This window comes from Gracilinanus agilis, chromosome 4 (genome assembly GCF_016433145.1).
Source record: "Gracilinanus agilis isolate LMUSP501 chromosome 4, AgileGrace, whole genome shotgun sequence".
NCBI classification, from domain to species: domain Eukaryota; kingdom Metazoa; phylum Chordata; class Mammalia; order Didelphimorphia; family Didelphidae; genus Gracilinanus; species Gracilinanus agilis.
Window position 1 is genome coordinate 274343837 of NC_058133.1, and position 14174 is coordinate 274358010.

General features: G+C 38.4%; 1 protein-coding gene across 4 annotated transcripts in view; it reads left to right on the forward strand.

Moving 5' to 3' along the window:
• Nucleotides 1–3134: 3134 nt before the first annotated feature.
• The window catches only part of LOC123245626 (H-2 class II histocompatibility antigen, E-S beta chain-like), a 42718-nt gene continuing 31678 nt past the window's right edge, over nt 3135–14174 (forward strand). For 3 of the 4 annotated variants that reach the window (XM_044674586.1, XM_044674587.1, XM_044674584.1), the window contains exon 1: nt 3135–3211. The gene's annotated coding sequence lies outside the window, so the exon portion shown is untranslated. Of the gene's footprint in view, nt 3212–13279; nt 13332–14174 lie in introns of all 4 variants that reach the window. The other variant, XM_044674585.1, reaches the window with a different exon arrangement.

The window sequence follows — 14174 nt, forward strand, 5'->3', positions numbered from 1 at the left end:
CACAGAAAAAAATTAGAAACTCAGAGATGCATAAAGCATATATATTATTATCAAATATCAATGCATTTTATCTCTTAATATCATAAATATCTATAATTTATTTTACTGTAAACACACCCTAAAATAAAAAAATTCACATTTCTCTGGTACAAAGGGAGAGCTGAAAAATTACACTTGGATTTTCCAGCTATGCCTCTAACCTCTGTGATGTGGAAGGGATACTCATATTTTCCTGTTTGTGGTACTGTATTTCCTTTTTTAGAAAATTGATTTCTTCAGTATGTTTTTGCCTTAAGCCAGATTTTTTTTCTGTCATTTTCTTTTCTAATTTTTCTTCTAAATCTCTTGTTTTCTTTTTTTTTTTTTTTTTTAATTTTAAACCCTTAACTTCTGGGTATTGACTTATAGGTGGAAGATTGGTAAGGGTAGGCAATGGGGGTCAAGTGACTTGCCCAGGGTCACATAGCTGGGAAGTATCTGAGGCCGGATTTGAACCTAGGACCTCCTGTCTCTAGGCCTGGCTCTCAATCCACTGAGCTACCCAGCTGCCCCCATAAATCTCTTGTTTTCTGATTCTTTTTGGGGAACTCTTCCCAGAGTTCATTTTGGACCTGACATCCTTTCACATTGTTCTTTGAAGCTTCCAATGTTTTCATTTTTGTGTTGCTCTCTTCTTCAGAGTTTGCATTTTGTTCCTCACTTTTGCTGAATTTATTTTTAGCTTTTCTCTGTCTTTTGCTTAATTTGGGGTTATTTTTTCCCCTAGATTTTATCTATATGCTAAAGCTTAGCTCCATTATTGGGGTGGAGGGAGTACTTGTCCTGGGCTTGTACTGTACCTGGTACTGGCTGTAATAGGAAAATAGCATTTTAAGAGTAGAAAGCAGAAAAGCAGGCAAGGGCTGACAGGGCTAAACATTCCAAACCTGGAATGCAACAAGGGACTTCTCTTAGTGGACTCTCTCTATGGCAGTTGGTTTTGAAGGTGTTGGAGATATAGCCACTGACCTAAGAGCCTATGGATTTTGGGTTAATCTCTGTGTCTTGGGAAGTATCTACATGAACATTGAGATCATCATCTAGCAAGTTCCAAGAGTTCAGGTTGAGATTATAAAGCTGTCTTGTATGGTGGACATATAAGGCATCTAATTCTCCCTGATTTTCCCATTGGATTTACGTGGCTGTTTACCTGTGTTCCTGGAACAATCTGATTCATCTGATCAACAGATCAAGGACATCTTTGTGAGAAACCCTTTTCTCTTGAGTCCTGACAGACTTGTCTTGTAGCATTAGTGGAGTGATCCCAGACCTCCTGCTCCTTTGTTTCATCCCATAGTTGTTAAGAATAACCTAAACTTCTCCCCTTATCTCCTTCCCTTAAATTATCATTATTAAACTGTGTTTTCTTATCTTCCTGTGCTTTCCTTAAAACCCCAAAAGAACTCACAGAAGGACAGTACTCAAGCCTTGTTACCACAGCTTGATTTGAACAGTAACTCCCAACTGTCATTCCTTCAGTTTAGTGTTATCTGGTTTTACCCACTTCCTAAGTCATTCCCCTTCCTTAAGGGCTTGTTTAGTGGTTGACAGTTGCTCAAAACACAACTACTGGTTTATCTATAGATATTATTCCATTACATGGCTCAACTGCCTCAATCCCAGATTAAGCACTATGCAGAGGCAACTTTGTTGTTCTGCTGGGTGTAGGTTTGTAGTAGCTCAGTTAAACTGGAATGAGTTGGATTCTGCCCAATACCACTGAAACTGGACCTTGTTGGGCGGAGTTCCTCTCATTGCTACCTATTCTATACACCTTGGTTTTCATTTTTATTTCACTGATACTGGACCAAACTGGCTAGTCTTTCCCCTAATGCTTGTGCTATATTGTATCTGAGTTCCACTGAGACTTGTTGAGCACTCTCTCCATGTACTACTCCAATAAGATGAATCTTCCTTGCTTTCTCTCCATTTTGTTCTGAACTGGAAATCTGCTTCAACCCTTGGTTTTTGTTTTTGTTTTTTTCTTTCTGACATTTCAGGATTCCTGTGAGGTATTTTTGTTCTTCTGTGGTCATTTGGAGAGTGGTAGGCAGGTTCAGAATGTTTCTTACTCTACCATCTTGTCAACTTCTAAAGAAGCTTTTTATGAACAAATGCTCTATTCTGGACAATAGTGAAAATGATCTGCTTCCAGTACAGTCTGTTGAATTCTCAAGATTATTTATTTCTGTTATCATAATTATCCTTATTCTGTCTTCATCTTTTTAGCATCATTAACATCTTATCCTTATTATTTTTATGTGATTCAGAGATAAATATTCCTGTGGCAAATCCCTATTATGTTGTTTAAAAAAAAAAAAAAAATATATATATATATATATATAATGTTCTCCAGAGTATTATCAACATGGAATCTGGAAACCCCAAACTTGTAGCCTAGTAAGATCTGATGAACCCCAAGTTTTAGAACTAGCTTATAAATTGGAGACCTCAAAGCTTGTACTTGTTCTCTGTTCCTGTGAGAATTCACCTGGAAGAGAATCTCAGGCTAGCAGTTTCAGACTGAATAGTGGACCCTGAGGTAAATGATAATCCCAGTTAGGTGAAACTAAGAATATGCTAAGTACCCTTTTTTTCTTAGGTAGTCTTCCCCATTGTATCAGAGAAGACCCACACCTAGGCAAGGAACCCTTTTAGTATCCATTGTAGGTAGCCTATTCCCTTACACTCTAGCCTCTGGTTATGATTCCTTTCCCAAGCTTGATTGTATCCCGTCAATATAGTTTGAACACTCCCATTTCCTTGTAGCTGTGGTAATGTCAGTCATCTTTCCTTGCCCCTGGATCTCCCCAAATGGTATATAGGTTCCTGAATTTCTTTTGTTTCTTAGAGTCCTCATCTAGTGAGGTGGTACTCCCAGGGGTCAGTGTCCAGAGCATCCAAAGTTCAATCCTCACACTCTGCATGGGTGTTAATGCACAGCTCTGTGTGGAGGCCTGCTATTACACTGAACCCCTTTCCTTGATTAAAGATTGACTTTTTTGACTATTTAATAGTTCTGTTTGTTTCCCAGTCAACAAATGGAGGTCTCCAGCAAGATTCCAAAGTCCCGGCTGCCTGAGCTGTCCTGCTAACAAGAACCCCTAAGATATGAGGTACCCATATAACCCATTTGGGATTGATTCAGGAGTCCAGTTAGCAGAGGGTCCAGGTAAGTGGCTCTCAGAAAAAGGACTTGATCTCATGTATTTGGGAGTGACCCACTCTTTAATTAAGGGGGCATTAAGCCATGGTCTGTGTATTGCACAGAGAGCGGCAAAATTCAGAGCCTACCTGGGGGGCTGCTAGAATGAGGAACAGCATGTTTGTGACCCCAGCAGGAGGTGGGGGCAGCCAGCAGTCTGAGGAACCACCTAATGATAAGGCTGAGAGTTATATGTGTTTAAAGTAATGGCTCTGATGCATGAAAATATTTAGATAAGTGGCAGACGGTGGCAAAGTCTTATCCCAAGATAAATTGGCCAAAATGGAGTCTCATTCAACCTAACTACAAACTCTGAGCTTGGCTAGGTTTTTGGATGTGTGTGTGTTGGTGCATGTGTATATGAGTGAAGCAGTGCCTATGTTAGAAGTAAGGGCAAAGAAAGCATAGTTCAAGTGGCCGGAAACTTTGAATGAGAAGCTGAGCTCGAGTGTAGGAGCCTGAGTGTTCATTTGAAGTTCTGCTTTAAGACCATTAAAATAGAGAAAGTTTCTTCATGAATTGAAATGCCATGGCTTAAGGTTTAAATGGTTATAAATTTTAGTGAAAGAACTTCTCGTAGAAGCTTAAAGAACTTAAGTTCTAGATGTCTTCTCAATTCTCTGTGAGGTTTTGCTTAAATTGTATTTGTGATGTGTTTTTAGAAGGAGACTCTGCTAATAACCTTAAATGCTTGTGATTTAAATGTTAGCAAAAAGAAAAACAATGTCTATAAAGTTGTGTTAACAGTTAACTTTTCCCAAAAGCTGAAGATATAGGAATTGGTGATCTGGATATAAGAATATCCAGCAGGGGGAAAAAGGCAGTCCAGAAATTCATAACTTTAAAATCCTAATCTTTTCTTCCCAGTTTTTGTATAATTAATGTATGAAATATTGTATATCACGTGCAATTAATGTTTTAATAATGTTGGTAATGAGATGCATTTTATTCTAAGTATTAACTTTGTTATTTGAGTGCTGTAATTTCACATTTTTTAAAGTTGATATTTGTTTCCAGAGAGCAAGGTTTTTCTGATTAACATGTGTGTGTGTGTGTGTGTGTGTGTGTGTGTGTGTGTGTGTGTGTGTTCTGGAATAAAGAAATTTCATTTTTGGTTATTGTGCCATTGTAAAAAAACTAGACATGGTATGGGAAAAGGCTTTGCTTTAAATGGTAAGGAAACCCTGAATGTTTTTTTTAACTGACCAATGAATTTCCTCTGAAGGAGGGGCTTTAGCCTTAGGCCAAAGGCATTTGAGACAAAGCTGAGAGAAATGTAATTTAGAGCCAAAGGTAAATTAAAGTAAAAAGAAAAAGAGAAGAGAATTGGATAGGTATTCTGATTTAAAGGTAATTTTCAAGCTTTTCCTTAGTAATCCTAAGTTTTGTGTTTGGAGAGAAAAATTTATGGGTTTTACTTTTTGAAGAAGTAAAAGGACCATGAACTATATATAGCCTGATTTTTGAAGTTTTTAATGTAAATTTCCAGAGTGCAACCATTACAAAAGATAAGTTTTTGTTTAAAAGACCTGTGAATCCTCATTCCTTTAGTGAATTAGCTTTAAGTTTTCCTTTGTTAAGTAGAGAGAACTAATCCAATTTGGCATTTATTTATTTTGTGAGCATTATTTTTCTGATAGATGATCATTGGCACATGACCAATATTAGAGAAAGGAATTCCCGACCTGGGAAAATTCCTAAGAAATTTCTAGGGATGCCCTGCATTTTATCACCCCAGTTCTGGAGAGTGGTGAAATGATTAGAACTTATTAAGGTTAAGTTTGCTAGATTGCCTGTTATAAAGGAATTTATTTAGAAACCCTAGAGCACTGACTATTATCTCAAGACATTTCTTAGGAGCCAAAAGCCTGGACAAGATTTTCCTGCATCCTAGAATCTGAAGGATTCTTGAAGAAGATACCTGTGAAAAATCCAAAGGAGCCCCAAGATGTCACTGGAACCATAAATATTGCCTTTCTTAATTGCTTTCATTTTGCCATAGCAGACAAAAACTGGGCCATTTTATTTCCCCTGGTAATTATATTTACCCTGAACAAATTCCCTTTAAGTAGAGAACCTAGAAAGAAGAGAGCTACCCCCCAAATTTAGCTAAAGCAGGTAGAGTTTAAAATAGGAGCATTTTGCTTGGTTAAGAGGCTTGGAAATAATATGTTAAACTTGAGAATTTGCAGCATAGATTCCAGAGTGTTTTTCTTATATTAGCATAGCATAGATTCAGGATAGGCCTAGATGGCCAAATTTAGGAAAGAAATAATGGACCCTAGAAATAATTGTTAATAACAGAAGATCATTTATTTTAAACCCCGAGCTTGGTTAGAGAGAATTGCCATCTAAGGGTGAAATGTATGGGAAGATAACTGGGAAAAGAAATGCTATGGAGGAAAATTGGTTATTAATACAGTCACAAGGCAAATGGAAGGGCTGAGAAAGGGCTCAGCTTCGTTCCTGTCAAGCTCTACAGGTGACTGCTGATCAATTGCCAACTTATGCTGAAGTGGGGTGCTTCATAACACAAGTCCAGATACCCAGAAATTCAATAATTGGAACTGTTATTTATTAATTTTTAAAAGGAAAAAAATCTACCAGCTGGGACAGCCTTCCCTAATGGACTGACTGACATTACAAGACAATTTATATAGGTTACAAGATACAAGGCTATTTCCTTTCACATTTAGGTTCTTACTTGTTAATCAAGCAAATGCCTCATCACAAATACAGGTGTGTGTGGTCAGTGATAAGTGGATAACATTCAGATCACTCAGGGGATATTTACTTTTCACATGTACCTAAACTCTCATCCATAGTTAGCTATGTGTTTACTTTGCATTCCATCCTGACCTATGTGTGAAATGTGTTATCTCAAAAGGCAAGTCCAGACACCCAGAAGTTCAAATTAGTGGAACTAATATTTATTTATTAATCTATTATTTAACAAATGTACCTAATTGGTCAGGGTAACTTTCTTAATGAGAGTTGCCCCAAAGTGAAGTTACAGGCAGTTTTTATAGGGTTACAAACGATCAAGAGGTAAAAAGGTGAAATGAGCTCATACAAAGTTATGGCTTTCAAGTTAACAATAAGTGAAATGTAGCCTTACTGACCAGGGCAGAATGACCATAGCAATCAGCCTTATCAGACACAAGCCAGATGTACCATAAATCGGGGAAGAGGGACATTCCTTTGTGTATTGTTAAACAGAGTGGTAAGATGGGCCTGATAAGATGGCCCAAGATCCCTAGATGGTAAATGGATCTAGGCTGAGTGAGGATAGGGATGCCTGAGTGGCCACCAAGGTGTGCTGATAACCACCAGGGCTTATGACTGTTCAGCTCAGCTAAGCATTTGACCCCACAAACAGTGCCCAAGCCAAAGATCAAGTGAGAAGCTGTATATTGTTCCACACAGCTCCTCTGGCTACTTGGCTTGGGGTTAGGTTAGAGCAGGGGTCGGCAGCGCATGGCTCTCGAGCCGTATCAGGCTCTTTTGAGGGCCAGATATGGCTCTTTCTGCAGGAGCCATAAAGTCCTTTTTTTTCAGGCGCTGTTACAGGAGCGCACTGTGAGCACTGTACAGCTCTCACGAAATTACATTTTAAAAAATGTGGCATTTATGGCTCTCATGGCCAAGAAGGTTGCCGACCCCTGGGTAGGAGGATAAAGGTTTGTAATAAAGATAGTTATTGGTATTGGGTTGGATAACGCCGAATGACTGTGATTTAGGTAAATCCCCTTTCCCCTTTGGCTGTAATTTACTTGCTCTTGGAATGATACCAGTCTTCACTTGAAATACCTTTCAAAGGGTTTAATGCTATAAACTCAAAGGGGTAGGATTCAGGATAAGAAAAGAGGTGTTGGGGATGGCTATGCTAAATCGATGGGAGTTAGAATAGGCTAATCAATGAGTAATAAGTTGGCAGCTGGCTGGAGATACTTCTCTCCCTCACAGACTCTGATGAGATCTGGCTGTGGTCTAGACCAGATGAAAGGAAGGGATTGTGATATTCTTCTTGATAGCACCTGTTGATGTTTATCTCTCGGCCTTGTTCAGTAATAGGTGAATTGATAGTTTGAGGCAATAAGGTAATAGGTGCTGGATATGCAAGTCTATAGGCCTGCCTACCCTTCACCACCCAGTACCCTTCTCAAAAAATGAGACCCTGATGGGGGCAGCTGGGTAGCTCAGTGGAGTGAGAGCCAGGCCTAGAGACAGGAGGTCCTAGGTTCAAACCCGGCCTCAGCCACTTCCCAGCTGTGTGACCCTGGGCAGGTCACTTGACCCCCATTGCCCAACCTTACCACTCTTCCACCTATGAGACAATACACTGAATTACAAGGGTTTAAAAAAAAAATGAGACCCTGAGATTCTCAGCCCCAGGGTTTTTATAGCGGGGTCTCAACTGTCTTTTGCCCCTGCCTCATGCCATCTGGGTAAATTCTAAGTTCTATAACTGACGATCTGTCACTCAAGCTGGTCTCCATCTTCTTCCCAGAGGTTACCTATTACAGTATCTTATCCTACACCTGATTCATCCGTCCTTGACGGGCCATCTTCTGGTTGCACTGACCATCTGTTGTTACAGCCTGGGAAAGCATATTCCTCAAGCCTGCTTTCTATAAGGGAAAATATGCTTTATTGATTACTACTTTTACCAATGGATCAGGGACTTCTCTTTACTCTATTTCAGTCCCTCCTCTTCTTATGTATGTGAGTCAAACCACTGACTCAGTTTCAGTGGGCACAGAAGGGTAGTGAGCCCACAAGGCCAAAAGTATCAAGATCAGGATAAGAATGGGGGTGCAACAGCACTGTCCCAAACCAAGGAGGTGTTCCTCAGTGTGTGTTCTCTCAAAGTTCGCTCTATCCCCTTCACCTGAAGCAAAGTAAACCTAGGGAATAATGTGGACAAGGATGCAAAGTACAGGCTTACCTGCAGCATCCGGTGTCTCTATTGTCTTGAAGGAGAGACAAGGTGTAATGCCTATAGTACAAGCAAACCATGTTGTGTGTGTGTGTGGGGGGGGGGGGGTTCCAGTACCACGTCTCTGGGGGCTGTAACAATGCTGACACAGGGAGGGGCAAGACACGAGCTTCTGAGATCTGCCTCTGAATTTACAAATGGATGCCATTACCCTGCAAGTCCCGGAGGGTGAGGATCAGCTCATGTCCCCATTTACATTGGGTATTGGCCTCAGCATCTGGGATAAAATCTATATACAGAGTGTCCAAGTGCTGGAGTATTTCAAGCATGGAACAGTGGAGGGATAGAGATCTTTTTCTGAGAGACTCTCTGTATGCAACTGATGGCAGTTGAATGCTTTTCTTAGCTGCTGGAGGTGAAGAGCCCAGAAAAGTAACTGTCTCCTGTAAAAACCATCTACCCAGGGAAAGATCAAGTTGAGCAGTGAATCTGGTTTGGTTGGTGGGCATACCAAACCAGTTCAGATCCTTGACTTTGCCTCTTTTGTGGATTTTACTTGCTGTGATTCCTGGTAGCTGTGAACATTGCTGGAACAGAAGTGGACCCTTGCAGTGAGACTTACATTCCCTCCTAACCTTATAGGCTGGACCTGTCAGTCTGAACTTAGAACTAGTGTAGTTTTGTCCCACCTCCTAATCCTTGAACTTACCCATTAGATATATAGTTTTAGTTTGCCCATTCCCTCTATCCCTAACCTTAAGCTCTTAATAAACTGTTTTACTTTACTTCCTGTGCTTTCTTCCAAACCCAAAAAAGGACCCACAGAAAGATAGCCTTCAATCCTTGTCTTTCCCCAGCTTGACTGGTGACCAATAACTACCAACTGTCATTCACCAACCAATGTGTTTTTACTCAATTCCCACGTCCCTTGTGTAGGTTCTCAGTTATTCTGTGTGTCCTGTCACTTGTGGGTGTGTGGGTGTGTACTGGCTGTGTGTGTTACCCTTATGTTACACTGTGAAGGCAGTTACTTATTTCACAAGAGACACATAGTGAAGGGCTTCATGTACAGGCCAAAGCTGTCATTAGTTCATGTCCTTGTTGTGTCACTCAAGGATTAGCAGCTTAGATGGTCAGAAAAGGTCCAGTCCAGGTTGAGCCCTGAAGTGCCTCCCTAACCATCACAGGATGTTCTCATTCTTTTGCCAGGACGTTCTTGGTCTTTTGCTTACTACGTCACTAGTGGATCCCAGAAGCCTTCTCCTTCCTTAAAAGATAAGTCGTACCCATCTTAGCTCAGAAATTCTGCTTATCAGCAGACCAGAAACAAATTTCCATATCCTCAAACAAACCTTTCACTTCCCTACAAGGCTGATCACTCAGTTATTCTTACATATTTTGGTGATAATTAACAGATCATTTTTTTAGACACAAAACCTGAAATAAGGAACAGTTTTGAATTGAGTAGCTGCATAGTAAATATAAATCAGAGCTATATCATCTCCTGAACCCAGGCCATGTGAAGGACATACAGGAATCTCTTCAGGGTAACTTTCCAGAGAAATTCCAGAATCATTTTTGATTTTCCAAAACACATACATTAATTTTAGAAATATCTCTAGGTTGAAGATCCAATTATAAGAGCAGAACATCTACCTGTTCTCTTTCACCTCCCACCTCTCTCCTTCTCCTCCTCTCTCTTTTTCCTTCAAAACCCCCTGCTTAAAAAGCAGAACACGACTCCCATTTACTCATCACAAATCTGCATACTTAAACTTAATGGACATTAGATTAAAGTCTGACTTTCTTCTGTATTCAAACACAACATACTTCTTCACTTTCCCTGATTTGCTTTTCCCATCATAAAAATTAAAAAAACATATGGTATCTCTGAAAGTGTTAATCAAAAACTCCCAAAATTTAAGACACTGTACTTGTAGCACAGTGCTCATCAGCTATAAGTTTTAGGTCATTTCAGCAGCAATTCACACAAAAATCATAAAATTCTGAGCAAGCATGTTCCACATATAAGCCATTTTTTAATGTTCTGCCTGCTTCTTAGCTACTGTTTGCAACATATATCTTTATACAGAGCAATATGTAATCAAAATATCAATGAACATCTGGGGTGTTTCTCAACGTATATTCCCAAAGTTTGTGTGAGGTAACTTATCAATGACACATCACTCAACTCAGTTTATCATTCCGGACATGGAATGTGTGCATTAAGATTCCACAGCTTCAAACACGCCGTCCAGTTGGACACTGCCTGCAACTTTTACTTGTTTGAATATCTCCTTAAAATATCTGAAGTATACAATCAAAATATACTCATCTATAAGTTCTATAAGTAGTTGTCAACTCCTTGAGGTCATACTTATGTTCTGTGTTGCTATTTCAGTCCCTAAGTATCAATGTAGAACAATTATAAACACTTCTTTCTCCTTCTTGTGTACAAGGAAAGAGTTAATAGCTTGTGAGCAATTCATCCTAATGCTGCTTAATTGATTTAGTTTTTTATTACTTAACAACCTAGTCTCATCCCTCTTTAACAAGTGAGCTTACTACACTTTTAAAAATTTGCAGATACCAAACCCTTCATAATAAATAACTCTCAATAGATTTTAGTTTGAACTCCACAACCTCCAAATAACTTTGATTAAAATACTTTAGCAATCTTTCAGTGTTTAAACAAACTGAAGTTCAAAGCATCTACCCATACTTCTCTCAAACCTCTACCTAAAGCAGAATAGAACCTCCAGTTTAGTTTCCTTTTACCTCAAAACATTACTACATACCCAGTTAAATTCCATCAACATTATTCCGTTTTATAATTTGTTGTATCCATTTCACACCCGGTATTTACATTTACACCCAGTATTTCTTTATCCATTACTCTTATTTCTCTTGGCTTCTCCTCTTTACCATTATTGCAAGTAGAGGAAAGGTACTATACTGAATTGCATGGAATTCTCATGTCAAACCCTTCTCGATTTCAGGGCTGGTCAAATTTTTCTTTTTAGTGGCATATCATATATCCTTAACCTATTTAGGTGGAAAAACAAATTCTCTTTATAGTACAAATGCATACATATTTTGTATTTACTCATCATTACTTTCTAACAATTTGTGTCTGAATACATGTTAATCTCTAGATCACAAATTCCTTCTTGTACATTGTACACATTTTCAAAAAACAATTCATAAAACCTTAGTCAAATACAACACTGCTTAGAAATCCCCTCTTTTGCAAAATACCAAATTCTTAGTACCTGTATTATTAAATCCCATGCACAGATTAACCACTTTAAAAACTTCTTGTGTATCATATGGTTACATGTTGGTAGTTCTGACATACATTACAATAACTTCTGATTTGAAAAAATCCCAAGTTCAAATTCTAGAATAAGTTCTCCTCATCAACATTACAACTTTTTCTGAATGACTTTTACATCCACAAAATGGCCAATACAATTTCTGTCTTTATAGAATAAACATTCCCTCTCTGTGTCAGGCTGGCTATTAATCACAACTCAAGTTCACTGAAACCATTATGCATTGCAAGGTCCCAACAAAACAAACTTCTAACAATGAGTTTTTATGCTCAATAAAATCTGGCTAACAATTTGCATTTAACTGACAGTTACTATAATAAAATTACATTGTACCATATCAAAATTATTAGTAATCCTATTCTAACCTTAACTAAATTTCTTCTGTTATAGCAATTTTTTTGTAATTATATAATGAAGGAAGCCTTAGAAAAGCAAGACCTAGCATATATGAATTGTTGAGGCAGATAGAAGTTTTTAGCCATTTTAAATGAGGTAGCAAATTAAGGGGGTTCCTTTTTCCTAAAGATTTAAAAGGAGTAAGAATTTAGGGTATAAGAAAACCTGGCAAAACATCGGTGCCAAATAGGGGGAGAAGCAACACATATAAATAATGAATTCTAAGCAACATTTTTATAAACAAGGTTCAGATAGAACACTGAACTGCTTCTCAGTACCAGTATAGTTTTTACATTTTGGAGCTTCAAGGCAGGAAACAATGAGATGAGAAAAAAAACTTTGTGACTAGGAATTCTAATGAAATCACTTATAGACTAGGCCAGTGATTCCTAAAGTGGGCACTACCGCCCCCTGGTAATTTCCAGGGGGCTAAGTAATATTTTTTCTGGAAAGGGGGCAGTAGGCCAAAAAAGTTTGGGAACCACTGGACTAGGCTAAATTCAATGGTAAATGAACCCTTATTGCCAATGAATAGATACTCAAGTAATTGAAATGCATACTCAAAACTAATTTAGTTAAGACTAGAACTCAATTAAATCAGGACATCTCATGTTACTTCTACAACAAGAGGATTATTTTCACAATAATTTTCATCTACAGACTTTTTGCATTGGCTAACTCAGTTGCAACATTATTCCTTTCATACAAAAAAATAGTTAATAGGAGTAAAAAGTCTAAGCTATTTAAGCATGATTATAGTTGTTAAGTAGTTTAAGGTGAATGAAAACAGTTTTTAAAATCCCTAGCATCTCAACCTCCCCAAAGGGGTGTGGGTGAGAGGTTTTAAAATTACAGAAAGGTAGGAACATTTTTAATCTTGAGAATTTTTGGAGTTAATTTAATTTTGAGACTTTTTAAATTTGACATTCAAAATTGTTTTGAAGCTGAAATTGTCATACAGTTTTTTAATATGATTTTGGGATTTTTGTAATAGAATATTTAATCAGAATTTTACTTGGTATTAGATGATATTTTAATTTGGGGCCATGAATGGGGGAAGGGCCACTTTCTGATTTAAAAACCCTAATTAACTTGTGATGTGGATTTTATTTTTTGCTTTTATATTTCTATAGTTGTAGAGTTGTTCTTCTATATGATATTTTGGTGGAGTAAGGCAATCTTTCTGATTAGGCTTACATAATTTTATAATTGTTGTAGAATAGACATTAACAAAATTAATAAGGAATTTCAGAGTAAGGTTAGAAGCATGGATATGAATAATCTTTATAGTGAATAAGTATATTTGGAGTTGATTAAGTCCTCTTAGAGAATGTGTTTATGGATTTCTCTTGATTTCTCTTGCAGCAATGAACTGTCTGTACAAAAGGAGAAGTCTACAGGAGAAAGGAGGTTGCAGGTATTATATCAGGACCTCCATATTTGAAAGACTTAAAGACTTTGGGAAAATGGGGTAGTGTTTTGTTTGTCAGAAGTTTTGCAAAAGGCAGATTACCTGCCTTTCTGGCTCAAATGTCAATGTGTGGGTGTTTGGGGAGTGTCCCCAAACATCAGTTGCCCATAACTGTACCCCAAGGTTTCCCACCATTAGTGACAGAATTCAATCCTATAGAGCATCACCCATTTATCTGTTTGATTGGTCAATGGCATTTCAGCCTTCGACCAAAAGGGGAGTATGCTGATATGGAATCTGGAAACCCCAAACTTGTAGCCTAGTAAGATCTGATTAACCCCAAGTTTTAGGACTAGCTTGTAAGTTGGAGACCTCAAAGCTTGTACTTGTTCTCTGTTCCTGTGAGAATCCATCCTGAAGGGAATCTCAGGTTAGCAGTTTCAGACTAAATAGTGGACCCTGAGGTAAATGACAATCCCAGTTAGGTGGGACTAATGTTGTAAGATAAATTAATAAGATGTTTAAGATTAGTTATTTGGGAGGCTTAGCAAGCAGGGCTGGAGAATTTAAATGGAATGGGGAAGCAGGAAGTGTTGTTTCTCTCTCTGAGATGGACTCCATGTTGGCTGGGGACAAGTTGTAACTGACCCCCTGGGAGACCTCAGAGGAAGTGGAGTTTGTATCCTAATATCCTGGTATCTAGAAGGAAAAAAGTCATCTGCCTGTGGGAAGTTTGGTTGAGACTGTAAAACCTAACCAGGGTTGCTGGTGGTCAGCTCAGGTTGGTTTAGCTCCCTGACTTACCCAATTGAAGGAGTACTGGCTGAGGACCTGGGAGAGAGCTCAAAC